General features: G+C 34.7%; 1 long non-coding RNA gene and 1 other non-coding gene across 2 annotated transcripts in view; both read right to left on the bottom strand.

Moving 5' to 3' along the window:
• LOC144341016 (uncharacterized) overlaps nt 1-12,365 on the bottom strand; it is a 145,161-nt gene that overhangs the window by 18,876 nt on the left and 113,920 nt on the right. The gene's annotated exons all lie outside the window — the stretch shown is intronic.
• Nucleotides 1,994-2,056, bottom strand: LOC114678555 (U7 small nuclear RNA). Its single transcript, XR_003729991.1, has one exon. It is a non-coding gene; the product is annotated as a U7 small nuclear RNA (small nuclear RNA).

Genomic DNA, 12,365 nt, shown 5'->3' with positions numbered 1-12,365 from the left:
GAGAAAGATAAGTAAAAGTATACTCCCAATATGACAGAACAAAGAAACCAATACAAAAAGTTTAAAAATACAATAACAACTTTCTTTATTAAAATTTGAGAACAATTAAGTGAAGCAAATGAAAGTAAAATAATCCATTTTTAACACTCCCTTCAAGCTTACTATGCCCCTTTTTCAAATGCCTACAACATTGTTATGTGTGTTCTTGTGTGGCCACCAAAAAAGTTGTTTTACAAAAGCATGCTATCAACAAATACACATGATTTTATTAATTGGGAATAATAACAATTGGCTTTACTTCATTTAATGCCATCTCCCAGGTAATATATGGAAAGTCAAATTTCAAAATCTCGTCAACTAAGAAAATACGAACAACTAATTATAATGAAATGTCATGACAGCAAATTATTACTCTCTGAGCTATTTTCAGTACTTTTCATTATATATATTAATCGATGTTGTTCATTCACAGTTATTTATTGATTTTTTTTCATCATAATATAGATTATACCATTTTCTTGCTTGGATTAATATGTAACAGTCCTTAGAAACACTGGATGCTAAACTATGGATCTCAGAACATATTAAATATATTATTATGTATTTAATAATTGTTTGGGACTACTTTGAAAGAGATGGTACTAACCAGGTCATTCTAACATCTACAGGATGTGCTACATCAATGCAGAATGGTTTTATAGCCTTGCCAGGTCATGAAATACCACTCTACAACGAAAATAAAGTAAGTCCAATGAAATATGAAAGTTATGACTGAAAGTCATGTTTTCCTTCAATCAAATAATAAGCTCTCACATTCTTTTGAGACTCTTCAAACAACGGACAGACGGTGATTCTGTCAGATTAAGTTCAAAATAGCACATTGCAAAGTAAGAGCTTTTTTCTCTCTCTCTCTGCTTTTTCTTTGTTTGCTTGTTTAGTGTGTTCATCCGTTTTGTTCAGTTCTTTAAGATTTTTTAAATTGTTTTTAAAAATGTTTTAAAAACAGTGAAAGATGTACTCGCAAAGACTACATAGATAAATGTATATATGGACAGTTTTTAAAGCATTTTTAACAGAGGCAGTGCAGTCAGTTCAGCAACATGTCACCTGACATCCTTAAGTACACGTTGTCAAACTGACCCATACGGTTCCAGATAACACATCACTGACAATCAACTTCATAAGCATTTAGACATTTTTGAACCATCCATTATTCTTTTGATAATTTTTGATGACTTTTTTGTAAGCATCACTATCTATAATTTTCTAAATGTATACTCCCTTTTTCCCTACCTAAAGATTTTGAACGTAAAAGGTCTACTAAAATATTTTAAATATGCAGATAGTTCATTCAAAAAGAAACATAAGAAGAAAAGCTCAAAACAAATGATAAGACTTTCAGTTCTTTCTTTATTTTATTTTTGAGACAGAGTCTTGCTGTTGTTGGCCTGAGCTGTAGTGCAATGGCATGATCTCAGCTCACTGCAACTTCTGCCTCCCAGATTCCAGCATTCTCCTGCCTCAGCCTCCCAAGTAGCTGGGATTACAGGTGCCCACCATCACGCCCAGCTAATTTTTGTATTTTTAGTAGGGATGGGGTTTTACCATGTTGGCCAGGCTGGTCTTGAACTCCTGACATCAGGTGAGCCACCCGCCTCGCCCTCCCAGAGTGCTGGGATTACAGGTGTGAGCCACTGATCCTGGCCTCAGTTCCTAATTTATGAACTGATGAAGTTTGAAATGCTATAACTTCATATCATTTTAATTTTTAGCAACCCATCTAAACTGAAAAGACTATACTGATATTTCCATGATTTACTAACAGCCAAAAATCATATCACTTTTGATCCTGAAAAAAATTCAAGAGGCCTTGGGATATTAACACAGAAAAAAGATTGAAACTAACTTGTTAAAATTGTCAAAATTTCTTATACTCCTTTAGTATCTCAGTGCTCCAAAAATGCCATAAGAAATCGTTTTTTAATGTATTTTTATGAGTTTTTCTAGTGAAGACCGGAAAACCTGCTACACAAATTATAAAAGAGTTATCACACTAATAAATCAGTTTTGTTGGGACTAAAGTTCAGTTCTTGAAAGGTAAGTTAAAGAAGTCCCTTCCAGTGAGAGGCAATTTGCCAATACCCATAAAAACACAAACTCTTTCCTTCAAGGACTTACACACGAATTTAATGATAAAACCTATTGTTTACCTAGGTATTTATTTAACATGCTGTAAGTGAATGTGTATGGACACGTATTGACAACCAATAGATATAACGTTGATTTATATGTAATATTTATATGTGTATACATATGAATATAGAATTGGTCATATTTAGATTTTAAATCCTTAATAGGTAGAGACTACATAATACATATTGTAAGTATTTAATATGTGTGTGATAGAGAAACAAGTAAGTCAGAGAGATGGCTGAGACCAGTAACCTCTGATACTCAAATAGATAGAGCATAAATATTTTCACACCTGTGTATTTCCAAAGGAACCTTTATTTCTACTAACTCTCGTTTCACGAATTCTATTTCATCTTTGTAAAATATATAGTCGGCCTAATATAGATGTATATTTTTTAAACTTGTAAGTATTACAACCCCACAGAAATAATTATAACTATCTAATATTTTTTCTAAGAATAGAGCCTACTGTATTTTATATTTTAATAAAACATATTTTTCAGCTTTTCTCTCTGCTAGTCCTTATCCCCATAATGCCTAATAAAAACCGGCATTTAGATGCAGATTGTACATTATGCAGAAGATAACAGATGAGCTTATCAGCTGTTTTATAATTACAAGGGTAAATTTATTGATAAAACTGTACAACATGAACTAACCTGACTCTTGTCAGTAACATGACAATATCAGTTTTCTGACTAGCTACCTGTTTGTAGTGCTCCTTAAAGTGCAATGAAATAAATGACTTCCGTAACATTAAAACAATGGGCATTGTTTAAAAGACTCAGAAACTATTTCTTTTCCACAAACTTACAAAAGGTTTGTTTTAAATTTAGTGTTTTAACCTCAAATATATTTTTCTTACAATTCTTTGGTAATATTTGCACCAAAATGTACTTATTGTGCCATCTTCAGGGCGTTTTTAGGAAACAGCTCCGTGAAGTAAATTAAAACTTACTTTCCTTAGTGGGGTTTTTTAATTATTATTTTAAAGCTGTAGAAGGTTTTTTTTATGTACATTAATTTTAGGTTTTAAAATATTAAAAATCTACTATATAAAGCAAAATAATTTAAGCTTTAATGTATGAGAATGTAGACATCAAAATGTATATATGTAAATCTATATACCTATATACATACATTTTTGAAAGTTCTTTACAATTTCCAAAGCACTCACATATTATCTTATTTAGTATTTACAGTATTCCTCTGAGGTGTTACAGCAGAAACTTGTATATCCTTTTAAAAATGAGAAAGCTCCCATTTAAAGACATGAATTAGTTTGTTCAAAGTTTCCAAGACTGAATTATATAGCCAAGATTCAAGACTACATTTTTTACTACAAGTAAAAAGTTATTTCTACTATTATAGTGATATATCTTTAAAATCAATGATGAAAATTATATGTAATTTTAATTACCTTTGTTTAATAATTGTTGAAACATCTACACTGAAAGTTGGAATAATTCCTGGATATGGTGATTATATATCAGAAAATCAGACATTTATATATGTAGCTCAATTATTTTATCATTTCTGAACTTTATTTAACTAAGAAATCTATAGTGAAACAATGACATATCCGACCAGTGGAAAATTATGGTAGAATTACACAAATCAATCCCCAGATGAATACAATACAAATGAATTGTTCATGTGACAGAACTAGACTATATAGTAAATCTGCTGTCCTTAGACCACTAAGAAGTCCTAAAGAAAACCAACACGATTCTTTAGCGTCATTTGGGGTAACTATCTATTCTAATTTGCCTGAGACCATAGAAATTACCAGTAGAGCACCTTTTCACATTCTAATGTGTACCATTTGAACAACAAATTAACAGATCAGTTTTATTTGATCCAATGTACTAATAACAACCTGAACATGGAATGTAAAATAAGTATGACAGCTGTAATGAAAGGATTCACCTCCTTAGAAATCCGTTCATTTTACATGCATCTGGAAAACACATTAGAAGATGTAGGTTCCAATTATAGTTTTGTGTTTTACCAAGCTGGTGAATTTATGGTATCTATCTCTAACAGAAACTCTCCGATCTTCTGTTTCCTTATACGAGGATGATAATACCTTTTCCTCAAGGTTTTCGTTAAGTACTAAAATAACCTTGTGAAATCGACTAGAACTATGCCTAGCAGCCAGGACATTATAAAAAAATGTTCTATAGAAGTGCAATAGAAACGGGGGAAATCAAAGTCCTCAGACCTCCTCCTGCTTGCCAAGAGACGTCTCATGTGCTTTCAGGGAGATATCATACCCTACAAAGCTGCTCCTGGTGTTTATTTTAAGTAGGCTAATTTGCCTTTGCATAAAAATGAACGGTAGATGAGGAAAACATGAGATCTGCATATACAGATTATTAATCTGCAAGTCTCTTAAGTTCAGAGATATGTCCTGGACATGAAAAACATCCAACTGGTACTTTTATTGAGGGAATTTTGAGTGACAAGGAAGGAATTACCTTAACATGAAGAGATTTTTATAACTTGGTCAAATTCATCTATTATTTAAGATTAACAATTCTCAAAAAATACACCAACAGACTATGGCCCTCTCTGGTATGGAAGAATGCCGAAAACTCCACTGGATGCTAATTGACTTTGGGAATTCCTGATTCATGAACTTCTCTAGTGAGAATACCTTTTCCTAGAACTGAAGTTCCTAAATTTGAGGTTACAAGCCCAGTTTGAAAGCTTGATAGCAGCTATGATTCTGTCCCTAAAAATAATCCACAGTCATATGTCATCTAGTGACAGGGATATGATCTGAGAAATGCCTCGTTAGACACTTCATGGTTGTGCAGACATCATACAGGGTACTTACATCAACCTAGGTGGTATAATAGCCTACTACACCCCGGGGCTATATGGTATAGCCTATTGTTTCTAGGCTACACGTCCGTACAGCGCATTACTGAATACTGTAGGCAATTGAAACACAATGGCCATATGTGTACTTAAACATAACTAAGCATAGAAAAGGTATAGTATAAATACAAGATTCTCATCTTTTGGGACTACCCTCATACATGTGGTTCATCGGTGCTAGAAACACAAGTTATGCAGCAAGTGACTGTATATATAAAGAAATAAACAAAATATATGTATACATACTATATATACACATATAGGTGCACACATGTGCATATGTACATATATAGTCTGTAAGTCCATATATAAAACATACATAAGCACAAATATTTGTACAATTTCAAGAGGTTTATGAAAACTCTAAAGGCCATATCATAAGTTTTTGGTTAAGAATCCCTAACCTAGAATAATGGCACTCTCTTTGTTGATTCTATAATAATGTATATTATAGATATTAAATGGTAAGGTATTACTACTTAATGAAGTAATACTTAACCTTACTGAGTATTCTGATACATCTTACTCTGTTCCATACTGGTCTGTTCCATTTTATTATATTCTATACTATGCTGTTCTGGTTTTTAAAAAACAAATAAAGCTAGTTTAATCAACTACTGTATACTGATTTCAAATTTCACGCTCCAAGATTGGCTATTACTGCTCTAGAGTATGACAGCAGCTGCTTCAGGACTTGTACTAGAGAAGGCAAGATAATGCTAGCTGTTAGTAACCTAAGGGAGACAACCCTTAGTGGGGAAAGTGTAGAGAACAACAGTGCTATAGAAACGGGGGAAATCAAAGCTCTCAGACCTCCTCCTGCTGGCCAAGAGATGTCTGGTGTGCTTTCAGGGAGGTATCATACCCTACAAAGCTGCTCCTGGTATTTATTTTAAGTAGACTAATTTGCCTTTGCATAAAAATGAATGGTAGAGGAGGAAAACATGAGATCTGCACAATGCTACAGTTTTTGAAATAAAAGAATCTGGATACCGCTTTTAAGGAAAAGTGGTTCCTTAGCAAAAAAAGGAAATTAAGTAGAAAAAGAAACTGTAGTTCAACAGCAAATTTATGCATTTACTTATATTGACCCTGTTTCCACAATGATTTGAGAAGACTTCAAAAGGAATTAAGGATTTTTTCAAATTAATTTGGAATTAAGTGCATTAGTAATCAAACACTTAGAATCATGGAAGAGCTGTTTCAGTGGCAACTCTGGTGTGCACAGGGATAATGGACTGCTGGGTCCAAGATCCTTAGACTCAAACAGCAGGTTCTGACTTTGGTAGAGGCAACCCGTAGTCATCAAAGCTATTAACCATCTGAATGAAAAAGACAGTTGGGATCATCTTTGCTGTTGTTACTGTGAGCAAAAAGAAGACTAATCACACATAAAGGTTAAGCAAGTAATACTTGTAGTTAGATTCATATTTCAATATAGAAATAGACATGGAGAAAACACTGTTCCTGGTGGTTGGAATGCATCAGGCAACAGGACAGACAAAAATACCTACCTATGGAACTTGCAAGTTAGAATGGGAAACTGACAATAAACAACACACATGACAAATAAGCAATTCATATGATCTATTAAAAGATGATCAGTGCTATAGAAAAAATAGAGCAGGGAAAGGAAGATCAGGAAAGCAGGGATGGAGATAGCACGGGTGGCATTTGAGGAATGATATGGGATTAGAATATAGGTAATTCAGATCTTTTTGATGTACCTATGTCACCAGTGCAGCTGTCCAGGCTTTTTTGTGTGTGTATGAGTGTGTGCAAATGATAGCTTGTGGTGAGTTTTAAATAAATGAGCTTACTTAGTTTAAAAAAATAACCCTGAATGTCTCAATTTCATCCAAACAAAAAAAAAGAAACCCTCCAATAAGCATTATTTTAATGCATCAAATAAAAGATTTCAGTTAAAAAGCAATTTGGGAAAGTTTTCTGAATGTTATTTTGGGAAAGAACATTAATACCATTTTCTGATAATCTATGGCATCAAAACATTATGAAACAGAACCACAGTTTATGAAAGACTGCATAACGCTTATTGTTAAGCTCCACGTGTTCCAGCGACAATATCCAGTCACTAGAAAATGGTTTAAATTCATGTCTATAGATAAAACAAATGAGTTTGTGTCTAATGCTTTGGGTCGGAAAATGCAATGATAAAGTTTCAACTGCCAGCTGTACTAAAATTATAAAATACTTCTGAAAAATAGTAGATCACTTTTTGAACATTAAAAAAATTGGATTAATAACCTATATCATCTGTATATTTTTACTAATGTTTTCATTTGATTTATATAAGCAAACAGGACTATTTGAAGTAGCTAAACACTGTAACCTTAAAAAATTAAAGGACACTGTGTGGCATTGCTTACATCCATAATTCTCAAAAATGCTCCTGATGGCCTTTATATTAAAAGGGGCAAGTATATCATATATCATAAATACTGCAGTCAAGGGGAAAAGAAAAGATATAGGAAAGAATTTTTCATGTGAAAGTTGAGTTTGAGAGCAGGAGAAAGAAGTAGAGTATGGGGTATGCCTGGGCATCCATATGTGTGTGTACCATCGTAAGATCTATTCATCAAATACGTATCTATTAATCATTGTGCTCATTTTTAAACCGTTTTCATTTGATCTATTATAGCAGACAGGTTTTCTACCACTTAGAGTTCTGGCAGTTGACATGAATGTATGTCTGCAAAATCTCTACAACTAAACACGATTTTATCTACAATATATCCTTCACTTGGTTCTTGTCCTTGAGAGTTTCTGTTATACTGAAATTCACAGTTGTAGTTTTGAGACCTAAGCTCAGCCCTATTCCCCTTGTTGGTGTTTCTCTCAGAGTTTTACAATTAAAGTATCCGCTGTTTCATTCAGAGGTTTATGTCCTTTTCCCTGTGCTTCTCCTTGAGTATGAGAAGATGATGTTGCAGGTAGCATACACCAAGTAGGAACTGCATGCCCGTATAAACATCAGCTTCGTGGAAAACCTGTTTTGGTGGCTAGGGCTGAAACAATGACTTTTATTCTCCAAGCCTTGTTTCCTTTTCCTCGATGCAATTACCTGGATTATATTGCCCATGCTCACTTACCATTATATAAGGCCATGTAACTGGGTCCCCAGATAAATGTGAGCAGAAGTAATGGTGGCTACATTCAGATCTTCCAGCTTCACTCCCTAATCCCTCATCTATAGACAACTTCAAACCCTAAGAGCCACTAGCTGAACAGAGGTGCCGAGTTTGCTTAATGCATGAAGCTCTGGAACCTCTGCCTGAACTTCACTGTCACCTGAATCATCAGACTGGCATGTCCGTGATAAATATATTCTTAACTTGGTGAGCCACAGAAATTTTGGGTTGTTTGTTTCAGCATCAAATATAATTTACTGTGACTCGTACAGATTCTGAGGATTAACAAAAGGAGATTCTGCTGTACTTTCTTAACTTATTTTTCTGAGCCCACTTTCCTCTAGAAAATGTTGAGATCGCTAATATTATTTTATAAACAAGTAACAGAACATGAGGGAAAAGGGTTCAGAGGACAAGGAAGACTCCAGAAAAAGAGACTTACTTCAGATTTTAAAAGATAGATATCATATGTAAATATGTAAATTTAATCCTGAATAAGGCCTTAGAAGACATCTTGTTTTTCCTGGTTTCTTTACAAAAATCAAAATAGATGGGCTTACTAAAATATGTAAAAATAATATACAGCAGCATCTCATCTCATTCCTGGCAAATGTTTGTAACCTTCATTTTGGGGGGATATATTTAGTGGAACTCAAGCCTGCAAAGAATTGGGCAGCAAAAAAAAAAGGGGGGGGGGGTGGAGAAGGAGAGAATTGGGAAGGAGGTGAGAATACTGTGATAATTCTTTGAATTTAAAGGGCATAATCAAAATCCTCATCCATAAGCAGCCTCAGCCATTTGTCCAAGTATTTTATATACATATTATTCTTTTCCAAACATGCCACGGTGGGAAGGAATTGGATGAAACACTGATATAAAAAAATGATTCCTTGGCAGAGCTACAGTTAGTACAACATGATCCCTATCTGATTATGAGAAAGAAAGAAGTGCAATCTATTTCCTTGAAATAGAGTTGAGAAACAAGCAGCTTGTGTCTTCCCAACAGTTAATGAATCTCAGTCTTTGAAGCAATGACTTATCAGCAAAGACACAGTCACATTTATGGTTAACAAAAATGCCTATCCACTCAACGTATGTTTTAATCCAGGGATTGGGAAACTATATCCTTTAGGCCAAATCCAGTACCCAGCCTGCTTGTATAAAGAAAGTTTTATTAGAACACAACCTTGGGAGGCCGAGGCGGGTAGATCACGAGATCGAGATCATCCTGGCTAACACCGTGAAATCCAGACTCTACTAAAAATATAAAAAATTAGCCGGGCATGGTGGTGGGTGCCTGTAGTCCCAGCTACTTGGGAGGCTGAGGCAGAAGAATGGCATGAACCCGGGAGGCAGAGCTTGCAGTGAGCCGAGATCGCGCCACTGCACTCCAGCCTGGGTGACAGAGCCAGACTCTGTCTCAAAAAAGAAAAAAAAAAAAAAGAACACATCCATGTCTATTCATTTAAGCATTGTTGGTGGAAGATTTCTCAGTACTACAAAAAGTTAGGTAGCTGGGACAGAGATCATATGGCCTGTAAAGCCTAAAATATTTACTATCTGGTCCTTTACAGAAGAAATTTGCCAACCCATTTTAATCCATCAGGATCTAAGTCCTCGATTTCATATTTATATATCTAGGTCATTCCAATTTAAACATTTGTATTTTGGTCTTTAGTTTCAACACAAAGACTTAAAGATAGTATTTGCAAAATTTAATTATTTTATGAACAATCATTATGTGTAAGTGAAAAATAAAACAAAAAGAAAACTATTTGAACTTCATTAGCAATAAAGAAATACAATTTATAACAGTGTGATAATAGGATAATTCTTCACCTATTAGCTACGATTTTTTTAGATTTAATTTTTTAAGGAAAATTTCATAGTACAAAGATTAAACATAGGTTCCTTCTGGGGTTTCAATGAGTCCCCCAAAGTTCATGTGTTGTAAACTTAATCCACAATGCAACGGAGTTGAGAGATGGAACCTTTAAGGGATGATTAGGTCCTTAGGGCTCTCCCTTCTTAAAAGGATTAATGTCATCATTGAGAGACTGGTTTCTTTATAAAAGGATGAGTTCAGACCCCTTCTCTCACTCTCTCAAGTGCCTGCGAGTGCGTGCTCTCTCTCTCTCTTCCTCCTTCTTGCGCATGTCATCCCTTCTGCTATGTTAGGACACAGCAAGAAGGCCCCACAAGATGCCTGCCCCTTGATCTGGGGCTTCCCAGCCTCCAGAACTGTAAGCTAAATAAATGTCTGTTCAATAAAAATTACCCAGTCTGTGGTATTCTATTGTAGCAGCACACAATTAAGGTCCATCATGACATGCTCTGATATTTCAAAACAAGTCATTTCTACTATATTAAATACTCAGGAGATTGATGAAGATTAGCAAACTTTGGTTTGAGATTATGAAAAAGTAATACACACATTGAAAATAAAATTTGCTGACCATTAGAAACAAGTGTCAGGTTGAGTCATTGATCTCTAGTGAAATGAACACTACTTTTTATTTAACCTGTTTCAACAGCTTTTATGCAAACTAAAAAACGTGGGGTTTCTTAAGACTAAATAATACACTTCATGAAGACAGTGCTTCAGTTTAATCCCACAAAACAGGTGAGAAAACACACCTGTGTGTTTATTGGTGCTAATCCCTCAGTGAATTTTGTCTTCTGTTCATTTTTGTTTCCTTTGGTTTGGGCTTTTACTTGGTTTAAGCTGTTCTTTTTTTAATTAAGAAATATTTTAATTCTGTAAAGTCATTGAAGGCTGGAGGAACATCTCACCTATCTTTAATTCATAAAGTAAAGTAATACTTTATGCACTTCACTTATGCTTTATGCAGTGCCTGCTACAAAAAAGAAACCCAATACATTTTTGTTGAGTAAACGGTGCAATTAACAAATGCTTCAAATAATAAAAATAATTTATTTTACATCTTAATTCAAGATATTTATGAATTTGATAAAGTCCCATTTTAACCTTATAATTTTTAGTGCTGAATATTTTGGAAATATGATATACTTGTGGAAAAAGTGCTAATAATTTACATATTCAAAATTGTCAAGTTAGTTATGCTTAGGTGAATTTTTTAGTCAACTGACTTATAAATTTTACTGGGTTAATGTACATACTACTAGCACAACTTCTCATTCAAATATTCTTCTCCCTGCTTAGATTTAATATTTTCATGGATCACTTTTGATTATGCAAAAAAAGATCAACTGAATTTGGTAGTTCACTAGACTAAAAAGAAAACAAAGGAACTAGATCACTTAATATTTTCTACTCACATTTAAAAATAGGTATCTAGGCTGGGCACGGTGGCTCAAGCCTGTAATCCTAGCACTTTGGGAGGCCGAGACGGGCGGATCACGAGGTCAGGAGATCGAGACCATCCTGGCTAACACAGTGAAACCCCGTCTCTACTAAAAAAATACAAAAAACTAGCCAGGCGAGGTGGCGGGCGCCTGTAGTCCCAGCTACTCGGGAGGCTGAGGCAGGAGAATGGCGTGAACCCGGGAGGCGGAGCTTGCAGTGAGCCGAGATCTGGCCACTGCACTCCAGCCTGGGTGACAGAGCAAGACTCCGTCTCAAAAAAAAAATAAAAAAATAAAAGATAAATTAAAAAAAATAATAAACATAGGTATCTAAATTTTTAAAAGAAAGAAAAATAGGCCAGGCGTGGTGGCTCACGCCTGTAATTCCCAGCACTTTAGGAGGCCGAGGTGGGTGGATCACGTGAGGTCGGGAGTTCAAGACCAGCCTGACCACCATGGAGAAACCCCATCTCTACTAAAAATACAAAAAATTAGCCAGGCATGGTGGTGTATGTCTGTAATCTTGAGTAGCTACTCAAGAGACTGAGGTAGGAGACTTGCTTGAACCCAAGGGGCAGAGGTTGCAGTGAGCTGAGATCGCACCATGGCACTCCAGCCTGGGCAACAAGAGTGAAACTCCGTCTCAAAAAAATTAACTAATTAATTTAATACAGAAAAATAAGGCTTCTGAAAAGCAGCAGAGATTTCTATGAATAAACTTTTTTATTTTCCCATATTATCAAAATCATAATTTATAAAACAGTAGTAGCATCCAAATTACTTTTTTTATAAGTCTTCAGGTTATCAATG

Source organism: Macaca mulatta, chromosome 5, assembly GCF_049350105.2.
Source record: "Macaca mulatta isolate MMU2019108-1 chromosome 5, T2T-MMU8v2.0, whole genome shotgun sequence".
In the NCBI taxonomy this organism is placed as follows: domain Eukaryota; kingdom Metazoa; phylum Chordata; class Mammalia; order Primates; family Cercopithecidae; genus Macaca; species Macaca mulatta.
Note: the sequence above shows the minus strand (reverse complement) of the source record. Positions and strands in the feature narration are given on the sequence as shown.